This window comes from Lycorma delicatula, chromosome 9 (assembly GCF_047948215.1).
Source record: "Lycorma delicatula isolate Av1 chromosome 9, ASM4794821v1, whole genome shotgun sequence".
Lineage (NCBI taxonomy): Eukaryota > Metazoa > Arthropoda > Insecta > Hemiptera > Fulgoridae > Lycorma > Lycorma delicatula.
This window is the reverse complement of record NC_134463.1, coordinates 79,987,999-80,002,828: the sequence shown is the minus strand read 5'-3', so window position 1 is coordinate 80,002,828 and position 14,830 is coordinate 79,987,999. Positions and strand designations below refer to the sequence as shown.

The 14,830-nt window shown below is 28.6% G+C and overlaps 1 protein-coding gene across 2 annotated transcripts in view; it reads right to left on the bottom strand.

Annotated features, from left to right (window-relative positions):
- The window catches only part of LOC142329879 (uncharacterized), a 59,832-nt gene extending 51,381 nt beyond the window's left edge, over nt 1-8,451 (bottom strand). Inside the window, exon 1 of one of the 2 annotated variants that reach the window (XR_012757610.1) lies at nt 8,326-8,451. The gene's annotated coding sequence lies outside the window, so the exon portion shown is untranslated. Of the gene's footprint in view, nt 1-5,785; nt 6,047-8,325 lie in introns of those variants that run through there. The other variant, XM_075374769.1, reaches the window with a different exon arrangement.
- Nucleotides 8,452-14,830: the final 6,379 nt, after the last annotated feature.

Below are 14,830 nucleotides of genomic sequence, written 5' to 3'. Positions count from 1 at the left end.
TACTTCATATGAATTAATTCTTCATTCTAATTTGTCTTAACAGTACTTTTGACTGAAAATACTACTTCCACATCAACTCGTTTTTCATGGTACATTGATGATAATAGAAAACTAAAGTCATTTTTATATAGTTACAATATCCTGAAACAGTAATACCTGCAAAATCAATAATAACAAACCTACAGGCTTTATAAAAAAAAGAAGATATTTATCTTTTTACAGCAACTTAATATATTTTTAGTAATATTTAACAGTTAACTCATGTTTTTCTTAGTTGACTCCCCATCCCAAAGCCTGCATTAAGAAGCTTTGCTTCAAAAAATTATTTTTTATATAAAATAATAAGCAGTGAAATAAGCTTAAATCATTTTACATACATAACTGTTATTAGTCTGTTACTATATGTTATAACAGCCTGTTTTGCAATACTGAAAATATATCAAAAACCTGTATACTCTTTAATGAATGAGTCACTATAAATTGTGAAATTTTTACAATGAATGTACCTTTTTAAAAGTATTATAAATGGTAATGTTTTTTGAAGAGAAAATAATTGTAAATTACCTCATTTGTTAAAAAGTAAAATTGATACAAATGTAAAAAAAATTCAATACATCATTAAATAATTCTGTAGATGCTTTTGGCATATTTTTGTGGCTAAGGATCTTAGCAGACAATATCATCAAAAACAATGAAAATACCTATAGTTGATAAATAAAAAAAACAAACTTATTTTAAAGTAAATAAATATGTTTTGCAAACAAAATTTTTGATGGTTCATAATATAAGAGGGACTGGATCGGGACTCCACAGAAGACTACTATAAATAAATTTATATTAAACGCACAATAAAAATAACTAATAAAAATTACCACACGAATCAAAAATGAAATTTTTTGTGTAAGTATAATTTATGTACCAAACAAAAATTATCTGTTAAACAATACAACATGTACAGTAATTAAATAAGAAAATTCAAGTATATAAAAACAATGGAACCAATACAGGAGTTGAAGGTAATCTTAAACAGAGAATAAAAGCAATCTTGAAAAAAAATTGTTAGGTGTCAGATATTAGCCTAACAAAATTTAACAATTTACATATGAATTTGTTTACATATGAATTTTTTCTTCATTCTAATTTGTCTTAACAGTACTTTTGACTGAAAATACTACTTACTTCCACATCAACTGGTTCTTCATGGTACATTGATGATAACATAAAACTAAAAGTCATTCTTATAGTTACAATATCCTGAAATAGTATTATCACCTATAATACCATATTCTAGTTTAAGTATAAACATCTACAGTATTCAGGAACATTAGAACAACTTTAATCACTTGATAATAATTCATTTAAAAGCAAATTTTTTTAATTCATTTTATTGAAATGTAAAACTATTTTTTTAAAAAGCTATGCAATACAGAAATTATACATTAATTTTAGGCCACTCATTTTTGGATTGATCACCAAACACTTGTGTTATAAACAAAAAAACTTGTTTTGTAATGATATATAAAAAATTATATTGTAACATTTTACTCCAGACAGAGAATTTACTAAATATTTGACATTGCAATGGCAAATTGGATCTGAAATTAACTCTGTTGAATGAGTGATAGTTATTTATTACAAAATTATTTCATTCATACTTTTCAATGTTATTTTGTGATAATAAATGTAATATGAATATACAAGACTCACGGACACATACTTATAGTAATGATACCGCCCTAAGTAGTTACTAAAAATTATTTACACAAATGTAAAATAAAATATATTTAATTACAACTACAGGAGATAAAATATTTAATAAGGGGAAGATGTACTGAAAGTAACATTAAGTTGCAAAAATAGATTTTAGTTAAAATGTTTAATAAATTTTTCTAAATGACATTTATGTCTCAAGAGTCGTGATTCCCAGTACAAAATAAAGGCAATGGCAATTGACATAAATAATGGGGAAAAAATCTTTCCACCATTTTATCTGCTTGCATTTGAATGGATAATATGAAATAATGTGGTCATTTCTATCCATCCCAGTTTTATTTTTATTATAATTGATAATTATACCTGTTTTTTTTTAGCTTTTGAAATCAAAAACTAACATGTGCCTCCTTAGAGTGCACATGTAATTCACTTTGTCATTGAAAACTGAAGATAAGGCGAATACATTTCTAGTGTATTTCCATTTGACACACAGGAGATGATTTCTTTTTGTGTAAACAGACTAATTTATTTTTGGCAGCTCTTTCCTATAGGGCATCCAACTTTACTGTCGCTGCCACAAAAAATAAAAAAAAAACTGGTGAGCTGTAAAACCGGTCCATGAATATTGTATGTTCCTTGTCAAGATAATCCCGGGCGATAACGCCAAATTGTTTTTTGTCCACAAAAACAAAAAGATTGTCAAGATAATCAGAAAGAAGTCTTTGGAGAAAAGAAATTATGGAATTTGTTATTTTTACCGGCGAAAATTTCATATTGAAGTACATAATGCAATTGACGAATCACCAACAATATATAGTTAATGTCATAAACACGAAATCGTATCCTGCCTCTAAATCCAAATATCCCTTCATCAACTGTCAAATTTTCCTTTTGAGAAAAGCTTGCCGGATACTCTGAGATCAAATGGATAAAAAAAGACGTTAATTCAGATATTATTACTTGGTTCAGAGTCCAAATCTTCATAAGAATGGGATTCAGATAACATTTCACGAATTAGAATGTTTTGGGTTCGTGAATATCCACAATTGGACAGCAAACGATATAACTTGGCACTTAGCAAAATATACGCCAATAATAATTATTTTTACTTACAAATAAAAATAAACGATTACACAAAAAAACATAATTTGTTTACGACCAATTCAATACAGCACAAACTGCACCTCTAACCTCAAACAAACCTATAGTTTATACTCGATATTTTAAAAAATATCCGGCAGATTGCGGAATAAAACAAGCGAACCATTCCAAATAAATTAAAAAACGAACCGATGACGCGTAACAACGAATGCTATCTGTATGAAATTTATAACGGAATTAAATACGATTGGCCGTGGATTTCATGAGCTCTGATCACTACGAAAATGTCCATATCCCATGAAATCCACGGGCTTTAGATTCAGTCTGTTAAAGGTAGAATAAATCTTAATAGGATTTGAATTCGGACAATGGGCTAGTGCTATCTCGAAAGTGATCTGCAACTAGTTAAACAGTATAAATGTGACTGGCGTACATATTTTTGCATCGTAGAATTTTCACAAACTTAAATAAACAATGACATCAGTGTAACGGCCAACATTCAACTTAGTAATCGGAAGATCGCTCGTTCATTAGACAGCTGCCAGTCATTATTCACCTTTCTTTTTCTGTTTAGCCTCTGGAATCCCCGTAAGGTATTACTTTACAGGTTGAATGAGGATATGTTTGAACGTAAATGAAGTTGTAGTCAGTCGCAGGTCGACTATCCCTGAGATGTGTGCTTTGTTTTGTGTTTATTTTTAAATATTTGTGTTTACTAAAAAATATACTAAAATGGGCTCTTCAGAATTTTGTTTTGTACCGGTAATTGTGATTCTTGTAAAATGTTTAGTAAATTAAAAATTCTGATCTGTGCATAACTTTTGTTATGAAATACACATTTTAATTTAAAAGGCAAAAATTGAAATTACCTACTAGCAGATTTCTCCCTTTGCGCGCATGCATATGCGTGTGAATTGTTGCATTGCTAATGAAGACATGTACACAGTTCTACACAGATGGAGCATTAGATCTGATTAAATAATAGAAAGCATCATCCCCTTTTGTACCGTTGGTGTATTATTTTAATCCAGTTTGAAAGGTACAGTTTTATTGATCTCACACGGTTGGAATTTTTAATTTAGTTAATGTATATTATAGGCTCGTTTAATTATTTATCCAAATATGGATTTATAATGCAGCGTGTATGGCATGTGTTTGGTGAACGCTGCTTAACTCTCAACAGGCTTAACTCAACTGCTTAAGTCTTAGGAAGGTCTGTGTTTTCTCCACAGTACCGCGGCTAACTCCGGTTGATAGTCGTTTCATATTTTTGTTAATGCTACTCTCCTAACTCTGTTCCTAATACGTTTTTATTTATTTGTATCGACAATACACCAACATCCAATTCGTCATTTACTTTTTTTTTAAATTTTAATAAAGCGTATAAAAAAACAAATTCTGACCGGAATTCGAACCCAGTAGTAATTTGTATTAATTTACTACAGTAAACAATTTTTTTTACCTTTTACTCTCGTAAATACAAGTATTATAATTCATCACTCTGGTAACGTACGAAATTTAATATTTCACAAGCGAATAAAATGAAATACTAAGTACTGTAAGAATTTAGTATGAAAAAATTTAGTCGGGTCAATGAGTCGCTCTTGGAAAGCAAATGTAACATCGTAATCACTATCACATCGCATCATCTCTGTTTAAAACATCAGTACCTCAGAAATAGCAAGAATTTGTCAATTTCAATTTCTAGAACTTGAAATTAAGAAAAGTTCTACAAATATGTCCGAAAACTTATCGAGTTACGGCTAGCGAATTCGCTAATGAGAATTAGGAAGAAGCAGTTTCCCGTTATACGTTGTCGCGTTACAATGTACTAACCTTCTGAAAACAGAAATGTTTAGTCGTACAAATGTCACTTTTACTTCCTTCACCGCAGGGAAGGCTGTATAATATCGAGCATCATTACTATCAAAGAAAGTAATTATTAGTTCCACCTACACCGCAGACGGTTTACATTAATCACAATCATAAGAAAGAATGTGATGAATTAATGAGCTCTTTTCTTAGGAAAGAATGTGTTTTATACAACCTCCAGTCTGTATGGAATGTGTAGTAAATTAAGCATACATCAGGCAGGCTTATTTACTTCAAAATATGTTTTAAACTGCTTTGGTGTAATACCTCAGGTATTAACATAACTACATATTAACTTTTCTTGATCATATTTTGTATTTAATAAGTTATGTTCATTACATATCAACATTAAAATAATTTTACATGACATTGTTGAAAAAAATATGTTAATGAGTATGTTGACAGTAAGAGCTCTAAATTTAAACTGAACAGTGCATTAATAATAATGAATTGCTAATATAAAATATCAGCTGATAAAATAGGCTAGCTGAATGTACAAATCTATTTACTTTTACAAAAGAGTAAGAAGAACGAGACAACTTATTTAACGAGTAAGAAGAAGGCAGCAATTCTTTTACTTACAAAAATAATTAAGAATTGATACTTGAGTTTGAACATACTGACTGCCAAAAATCATGCTATGATTTTTTATAACATTAAAATGAAATATGAAAATAATGTTTGATTTGTTTTTTCAATATGTCATACAATAATGTCATGTAAATGCTGTATAGATTCATTAATCTTGATGTGATAATCATAAATATGTAACAATATGTGTTCTTTAAATGTGTGTGATTCAACAAAAGATGTGTCCAATTGCCATTGGATAAAAAGTGTAAGTAATGATTTCACAGTCAGTGACTTATCACATTAACATACAATATCTGTGTTTTGTATGTATGCATTCATGAAAGTTTGTGTGTGTGGGTGTGGGCACGTGCGCGCATGTGGGTTTATGACCATAATATAAATCACAACTTAAAGCATATTTATACAATACAATAATTAAAGCACAATAAATCAATCAACAAAATTATTTTTACATCTCAATTTGTAAAATGTGAAGTTTTTTTAATTAATAAATATTCAAACCCACCGGGTTGGTCTAGTGGTTAACGAGTCTTCCCAAATCAGCTGATTTGAAAGTCGAGAGTTACAGCGTTCAAGTCCTAGTAAAGCCAGTTATTTTTACACTGATTTGAATACTAGATCGTGGATACCGATGTTCTTTGGTGGCTGGGTTTCAATTAACCACACATCTCAGGAATGGTCAAACTGAGAATGTACAAGACTACACTTCATTTACACTGTTACATATCATCCTCATTCATCCTCTGAAGAATTATCTAAACTGTAGTTACCAGAGGCTAAACAGGCAAAAGAAAAAAAAAGAAATATTCAATTATTTGTCACACTGGCAGCAAACAATTTATGCATAGGTCTTCAGAGCTGACCGTTAACAGAATTTAAATAAATAACCCTGCTAGGTTGTCAACCTGAATAACTCTGCAAATGTGGATGTGTGTTGATCCAATGCATGATAAAGTATTCTTGTTAATCAAAACCAAATTTCCAACTTAAAGTTTACGTGATAAATGATGCTGCAAATAGATTGCATAAATTTAAGTAATTTAAGTAATCACGGTACTATATATAAATGAGAAATACCTATTTAAATTTAAAGCACCTATTAAACTTTGATTTACCAAAATAAAAAACATTTAAGTTTACACGTATCAGAAACGTACTGCAATACTATAATGAAATATGACATTATAATCAGATTAAAGTAACATTTATAAACTGTTACTATCTCTGTATACTATTAAAGATTGATCATTTTAGCAATTCAATTGTTACCATCAATCATTAACTCAAATCCAAAAATTATTTGATTTTGTTTTTATCATTCTTGTTTTTGTATTCATCTGATTATGAATTGACAATTAGGTGGGCAACTCCTGAATGAACTGAACACAAGTGTAATGTGATATTTGAAAAATGATTATTTACAGACGTCAAGATATTTCAATGAACTAATGTAAGCTTTCTTGAATACTTCTAATACCCTGAATTTATTACAAACATTGTTTGTAATAATCATAATTGCCAATAACAGCAAATGATATAGCATTAAGAAATTGTTTACATTCAATTGCTTGAACATCTCTTTTAGACATCTTCTGCAATTGGCTTTTCTATCTTGAACAAAATATTTAAATTCTATACTATTCCATGTTTGAATCATTTTTAATTTTGAAATACGTGTAGGGAATATAATATGGAATACTTGATGGGAATAAATTAGAAGAAAACTTATTTGAAAACATCAGAGGACCTTGTATTAGGTCCATTCTCAATACACTTGATTTCATTTTTATGTGACTTTTCTGTTTCACACAATAAAACCTATTTCAATAAGTTACTATTAGTTACAAAGTCACGATTACTACTGTAGAAAGGACAGTTATTAAAAAGATATCCCTTTGAAAGTGGCATTGATCCTTGTATTTAAACTAGTTAATAATTTTGCAAATGAAAAAACTGAAAAAATGTTACATTTTACAGTATCAATCTTTGCTTATTCCACAATTAAAGTTTTTGATAATAGCAGTTTTTTGATAATAAAGTTAATTAAATATGAATAAATTAAAATAATATGAATTGTTGCAAACGCCAATTCCAATGATGAATAATATCTGAATCTCCAATATCCTTTCTCTGGTATTAATTATGAATTGAAGTACTAAATTTTAGAACCTTCAATATCCATATGGTCAAGGACAAAAATATGTTCGAACTTTCTGATTCGGTGTAAGGTGTAATTAATCTACATATTAACTCTGCTGGTTCATGTTTTGTAGTAAATAAAAGACATTGTCCAGTTGATGATTAAGTATTAATTTTAATAAGTTATAATGATCATTACATGCTAACATTTAAATAATTTTACACTACATTGTTGAAAAAGATGTATGTTAATGAGTGTGTATGTTGACAATACTGCATTAATAATAATGAATAAGAGTACAAAATTTATCAGCTGATAAAATAGGCTAACTGAATGAACAAATTTATTTACTTTACAAAAGAGTAACGAGACAGTATATCTATTTATAGATTTATGAGAAGAAATAGTAAGTAAATGTCAGCTGTCGTCTGAATTGTAACAACTTAATACTTTAACAAGGAAGAAGGCAGAAATTCTTTTAATTATAAAAATAATGAAGAATAATTGATATTTGAGAAAGATTTTAAATTATCTAAAACAATTGTTTTTAACACATAAACCACACTTTGCTTACGCCAGAGTTCAGTACATTTAGCTTGTGTAATAATTTTATTTCCTCGGTTAATTACATTATTGGTCGATAACCTAAAATTTATAGCCAGTCGCGTAACTTTTCATTTCTGTTTATTTTTGGGATATTATTTCGTCGGTATTATAAATTGAAAACAATGTTAGAAATGTTTGGGTATACGAAATAAATAGTTATTAATTTATTTTATAAAAATAAGAGTGCAAATTTCATTATAAAATTCATTACGTGATAAGTATGTACACAAGAGGCAAACAAAAATAATGATACTTATTTTAAGCAATATTAAAATAATTTTAATATAAAAAATACTTACCTCAATCAATAACGAGGGTCATTTATCTAAAATAAATGCATAAGATATAATAATAATAAACAAGAGCGACCACAGACACGACGATCTAAACTGAACTTTGCGATCTACCCGAAAAGACCGCTAGATTCCATAACCTTCGTTCTTACGTCATACGTAATTTCTCTGTCGCTCCCCACCAACTACCGTCGCTTCAACGACACAGCAAAATAAATTATGAAAATAAGTGCACCCTCTAAAATGCACTTCGGACACTGCACTGTTTCATCTCTCACAATAAAAACCGACCGACAGTTTAAAATTAATTTCCAGGTTTGATAATATATATTTATACAAAATAATAATCGAAACCAAATTTTCGCTTAACTTATTTATGTACACGTTAACAAAGGAACGTAACCAAGGTATCCAAACGGTAATAAGGTGATCAATTATTTCTATTTACCTAATATAATTTACACTCACGTATTCTTTATAATTGCACTTTGACAAAAAAAATCACAGTCCGCGCCTGTTTATAATTTTTTTCTTTTTTACTAAATATGTCACCACTTTAGTGTCACAAAAAGTAGCGAGCTTGCCTGTTACACCAAAGGTGCCGGGCTCGATTCCTTGTCAGGATCTGAACACAATTTTACAGCAACTTAGACCATATCGTCTTTAGTAACAAATTAGAAAAAATCAACAGGATCATTTGTTTTAATACATATAATAAAAAATATTAATGTATAGTACATAAGGGGATTATGATATAAAACGATTATTTCCAAATATACCTCAAGTCAACTACCGTATTTCACAGTACAGGCCAGCCGTCTATAATACAAATAAGCGCGCGAACACGAATGTCAATATAATTTCAATACCGTACTTCCCTACACAACCTCCAACCGAATATAGTGAATATTTAATAGTAAATTATTGAATAAAATAGTATTACCGTTTCTGCGAGCAGAAAAAGTCAGATTTTGTACTCGAGTTGAAGCGCCATATAATTTCTATTTCGTATCGTTATACTTCTGAACTGTCCTTTGTTCAAAAAAGAAAATTTGGAATTATTTTTAAAGATGATTAAATTTTTTACTTTAAACTTATATTTAATTTTTAGGTTGTTTCAGCTCGGGCATCACTCCATATGTGTAATACTTGTATGAAATTTTATGCATAAAAAAAATAACCATAAATTGAAGATTCGATTATAGAGATGTTATTAATTGCACGTTTTTTTGTCTTCAGTCATTTTACTGGTTTGATGCAGCTCTCCAAGATTCGCTATCTAGTGCTAGTCGTTTCATTTCAGTATATATCCCCTACATCCTACATCCCTAATAATTTGTTTTACATATTCTAAACGTGGCCTGCCTACACAATTTTTTCCTTCTACCTGTCCCTCCAATATTAAAGCGACTATTCCAGGATGCTTTAATATGTGGCCTATAAGTCTGTCTCTTCTTTTAACTATATTTTCCCAAATTCTTCTTTCTTCATCAATTTGCCACAACACCTCTTCATTTGTCAGTTTATCCACCCATCTGAGTTTTAACATTTTTCTGTAGCACCGCATTTCAAAAGCTTATAATCTTTTCTTCTCAGGTACTCCGATCGTCCAAGTTTCACTTCCATATAAAGCTGCGCTCCCAACATAAATGAAATGGGTGGTGCACAACTAGATGTTACAACAGTCTTAAATCCAAAATTTAAACATACTACGACTAATCGTTTTGAGTTATGCGAGATACCTACGTACGTACATACATACGGACAGACGTCACGTCGAAACTAGTCAGAATGGATTCAGAGATGCTCAAAATGGATATTTCCGTTGATATTTGAAAACCGAAATTTTTCGCTACAAGGAAGTAAAAATATATCCTATTAAATAAAACATCAAACTGTTAAATAAAACACAGTATAATATTTCGACTTACGAGAAAAGATGTTATGCTTCTGTTACCATTTTAATAAATTACCGAAGCATTTGTAAGATTTTCCCACCGATTTATTTAAAATACAAATAACATTTTTTTTTTCTAATAAAAACAATACTATTGTATAAATTAATTTTTAAATGATGCTGATCAAAAAATTCTGAATATTTTAATGTATTAGTATGTACCGATCAAAATAAAAGATTTATTTGTATATTTTATAGAGATAAAATTACATTAAATATACTATTTCGGTTGTGAAAATAATTTAACTGCGGTTAACTTTCCGGGTGTCATAAGAAAGCTGGAGGTAAAATTCCGTAATGATTGGTTCAGTATATATATAGAACTGAGGTTAATTTTTTTTTTTGCTGTTATGTATATTCTTCTACAGTAAAGGATTTAAATTTCTTAAAGTTTATATTTAAAATATTTTCTTGATATTTTACTACAAAGTATGTAATTATTTTTTCCTAAATGTATCAGCAAAACAAAATCTATGTGTTACATTTCCAACATTTTTGTAAATAATTCTGAAAGCAGTTTACTTGTTATATCGTTTTTTTAATAATTTTTATCTTCAAATTATATTTTATAAACATTACATTTATTATAAATATATTATAATTAAGATTCGTTATTATTTTATCAGATTCTTTTATTTATAATTTTAAGATCGATTGCATAATTAAATGTATTTTATCTGAATCACGTCGGTGTAAATTGAATGTAAAATATTCAATGGAATATAAAATTTCATATTTTAATGATGAGCACAGGTAGTTATAATATGTATGAGAACATACAGCTCTCTATAATTTTAATGTTATATTTATGATTAGACCATACGTACAGAGTTGTGGGATTTATTCACAGAAATCCAGAAACTGATTCAGGACACCAAAATGAGCAAAAAAGTTCATATCGACATAAGTTCTACTTTGCTTTGTTTTCTTTTTGGATTCTATTTTGTGATTTTCAACAAAAAAATTATTTCTCAGGAACGGGTAAACCTACATTAATTTGGAAAATTAAATTTTTTATTTTACAAAATAAAATAATTTTAAAAAGTTTTGAAAATATCACCTTCAAAAGGCGGCCTTCTTAATTTTTTATCCTTCAATATCTTTGTAATAGTTTGTTGATAAAATTTTTACTAATTACAACATTTATTAAGCATTTTATTTTGAACAAAATTATACTACCTCATTTTTAAAATTCTGTTGACAAACAATCGAGTTATAGCAGACACTTATCCAAGCAGTACGCATTTGCACCAAAATGCAAGCTGATAATTTTTTTGTCCGTTTCTATCTCCGTTAAATGTAATAACTCCGTTAAATGTAATAAAAATTATTAATAAAAAATAGTAAATTAATAAAAATTTATCAGCTTTTCATTTTTTAGAAGCTTTCGTATCCCTTCTACGTTGTATGCTTGAAAATGCAAAAATAAAAAAAAACACATTTATAAAATTAATATTTGTATTGATAGATAACGTAGTATAAAAATTATTATAACAACAGTTCTTTCCTTTAATTCTGCAGTCTAAATATTTTATTTGCTTTGCCTATATGTGTACGTGTGTATGTATGTGTTGAAGCATATAATGGACGCACGATTAGATCGCATAGACAAAAAACTGTCTCTAGTTACACAGATATATATATATATATATATATATATATATATACATTAAAACGTATGGCACATGTTCGTGAGATACAAAACATCAATACTTGACTTTTTTAGTAATTACTGGACAGCTGTCGTTATTTTGTCTACTGTTATAAGAGATGATTCATTGCTTTTATGTAGAATGATTTATGTCTTTTGGTTCTCTTGCGATGTCACTTTTTTTTAAACGATAATTTTTGTACTATACTAGTTGTAGTTGCGTCATACCTTTCTTTGCTGATGTATTAAACCGGTATATTCTTCCTAATAAATAAATTTTATTTATTATCTGATATCTTCGACCTTCTGAATTATAACAAAAAAAATATCAACATAATCATTTCTTTAATCTTTTCTCTGTTTTTTTTTTCTAAAATATATATTTTTTTCAGTTGCGGACCATTTCTTAAGTAATATTAGAAGATAATTTTTAAAAATAAAAAATTAACTGGTACATATTTCCGTTTCTTACTCTGATAAAGAAAATATGGTGTCTATTTCAAAAGCTGAAAACAATAGTTGTGCTTTTAAATCGACATACATTTTTTATAGATAGTAAAATTAATTATACATTTTTTTATAAACCTTACAAGAATTGCTCAAAATGCTTCCCGTTACTCGTACTTTATTTACAGCGGTTTTTTACGTTTGTGTAAATCTTGTAATGAGAGAAAATATTTTTCAAAATTCCCTAAGATGAAGAGTCTAACGGTGTAAGATGACATGAACTTGGTGGTCTTCAACCATTTTAAGAGAAAAAAGTAGTTAGTTTACGGTTCATGGTTAATTTAAATATCAAATTATCAGGAACAGGTGTGTTTTCCTATAAATATATCATCGTATAAAAACATAATAATTACAATTAATGTACAGTACAATATTATTACCCAAATCGATATATCACTTGTGACCATATTATTTTTCCTGACTGTCGACAATTAAGTTAATTTTTTTAAATTTTAACGGCTTAAGGTCTATTGATAATTCAGAGTGTTGCACTTCATCTATATTCAATTCGTTTACATAAATAAATTTAGGATACCCATAACTTTTAATCATATCTTTATACAATATTTGATTATTTGAATTGATTAAATATAACCCTTGTACCACTTTTTTTCATTTTACAATCTAATACGATTCTAAATTATTTTCAATTAATATTGAATAATCAGATGATTCAAAAACTCTATATTACATATATACATATAATAATGTATATTAAATTACAAGAACATAGAATTTTATTTCACTAATAACTTCATTTTTTTTTTCATATTTTTTTAAAATTGTTATTTAATAATTATTTATTGTAATTTTTTTTAATAAACATTGGTTAATAATTGTTAATAAATCAATATATTTAATTTAAAAAAAAACAAAATGTTAAAATGGAAAAGAAGATGATGTGTCTGATTCGAACCGATGTGCCTTCCCCTAATGGATCCAAATATTGTTTTGAATTTTAGGCTTTTTTGGACACTTTTGGTTCAATCAATTGCAATCAAAAGGGAAGGTGCACAACTAGATGTTACAGCAGTAATAAATCCAAAATTTCAATATACTATGGCTAATCGTTTTGTAGTTTTGCGAGATATGTACATACGTACGTACAGACGTCACGCCGAAACTAGTCAAAATGGATTCAGGGATGATCAAAATGGATATTTCCGTTGAAATCTGGAAACCGAAATATTTCGCGATCACAATACTTCCGTTACTTCGTACAAGGAAGTAAAAATAAGAATATACTACGAAACTCTTTTAATATAATTCAACGCAATACTTCGGCGTACGAAAAAGGGCTTTTTTATTTAATATATCTACCTTAGGATTATTACGTATTAATGTTTTTAAATATTATACAGAAATAATACGTTTAAAGAAATAAGAAACAGCGTGCGAGTGACAATTTGTTGTATGTAGTATAATTTAAAAAAAATATATATATATTTATATACAACCAGTGTAGTTAATTGAATCCTAACCATCAAAGTAAAACCATGAAAGTTAAAAATATGAAATTATATTTGTATAATTTTAATTTGTATGCCGATATAATCTCATATGTTGTAATCCTACCGATTTGGTTCTAAATGTTGTTTGAGATAGTTCAGAGTTTAGACATCATGTTAGAAAGTTTTTGTCCTATCAAGTACAACGGGTACGGTTCAATTTCATTGAAACTATGTATTAATTGATTTCTTACTTTTACATGTTGATTAAACAATGAATGGCATGGATGAAGTTCTACGCAAGAACTACCGCATGAAAATAAACAAGATCAAAACGAAAGTAATGAAATGTAGTAGAAATAACAAAGATGGACCACTGAATGTGAAAATAGGAGGAGAAAAGACTATGGAGGTAGAAGAATTTTGTTATTTGGGAAGTAGAATTACTAAAGATGGACGAAGAAGGAGCGACATAAAATGCCGAATAGCACAGGCGAAACGAGCTTTCAGTCAGAAATATAATTTGTTTACATCAAAAATTAATTTAAATGTCAGGAAAAGATTTTTGAAAGTATACGTTTGGAGTGTCGCTTTATATGGAAGTGAAAATTGGACGGTCGGAGTATCTGAGAAGAAAAGATTAGAAGCTTTTGAAATGCGGTGCTATAGGAGAATTTAAAAAAAATTAGATGGGTGGATAAACTGACAAATGAAGAGGTGTTGCGGCAAATAGATGAAGAAATAAGAATTTGGAAAAATATAGCTAAAAGAAGAGACAAGACTTACAGGCCACATATTAAGGCATCCTGGAATAGTCGCTTTAATATTGGAGAGACAGGTAGAAGAAAAAATTGTGCAGGTAGGCAACGTTTGGAATATGTAAAACAGATTGTTAACGATGTAACCCACCGGTTTGGTCTAGTGGTGAACGCGTCTTCCCAAATCAGC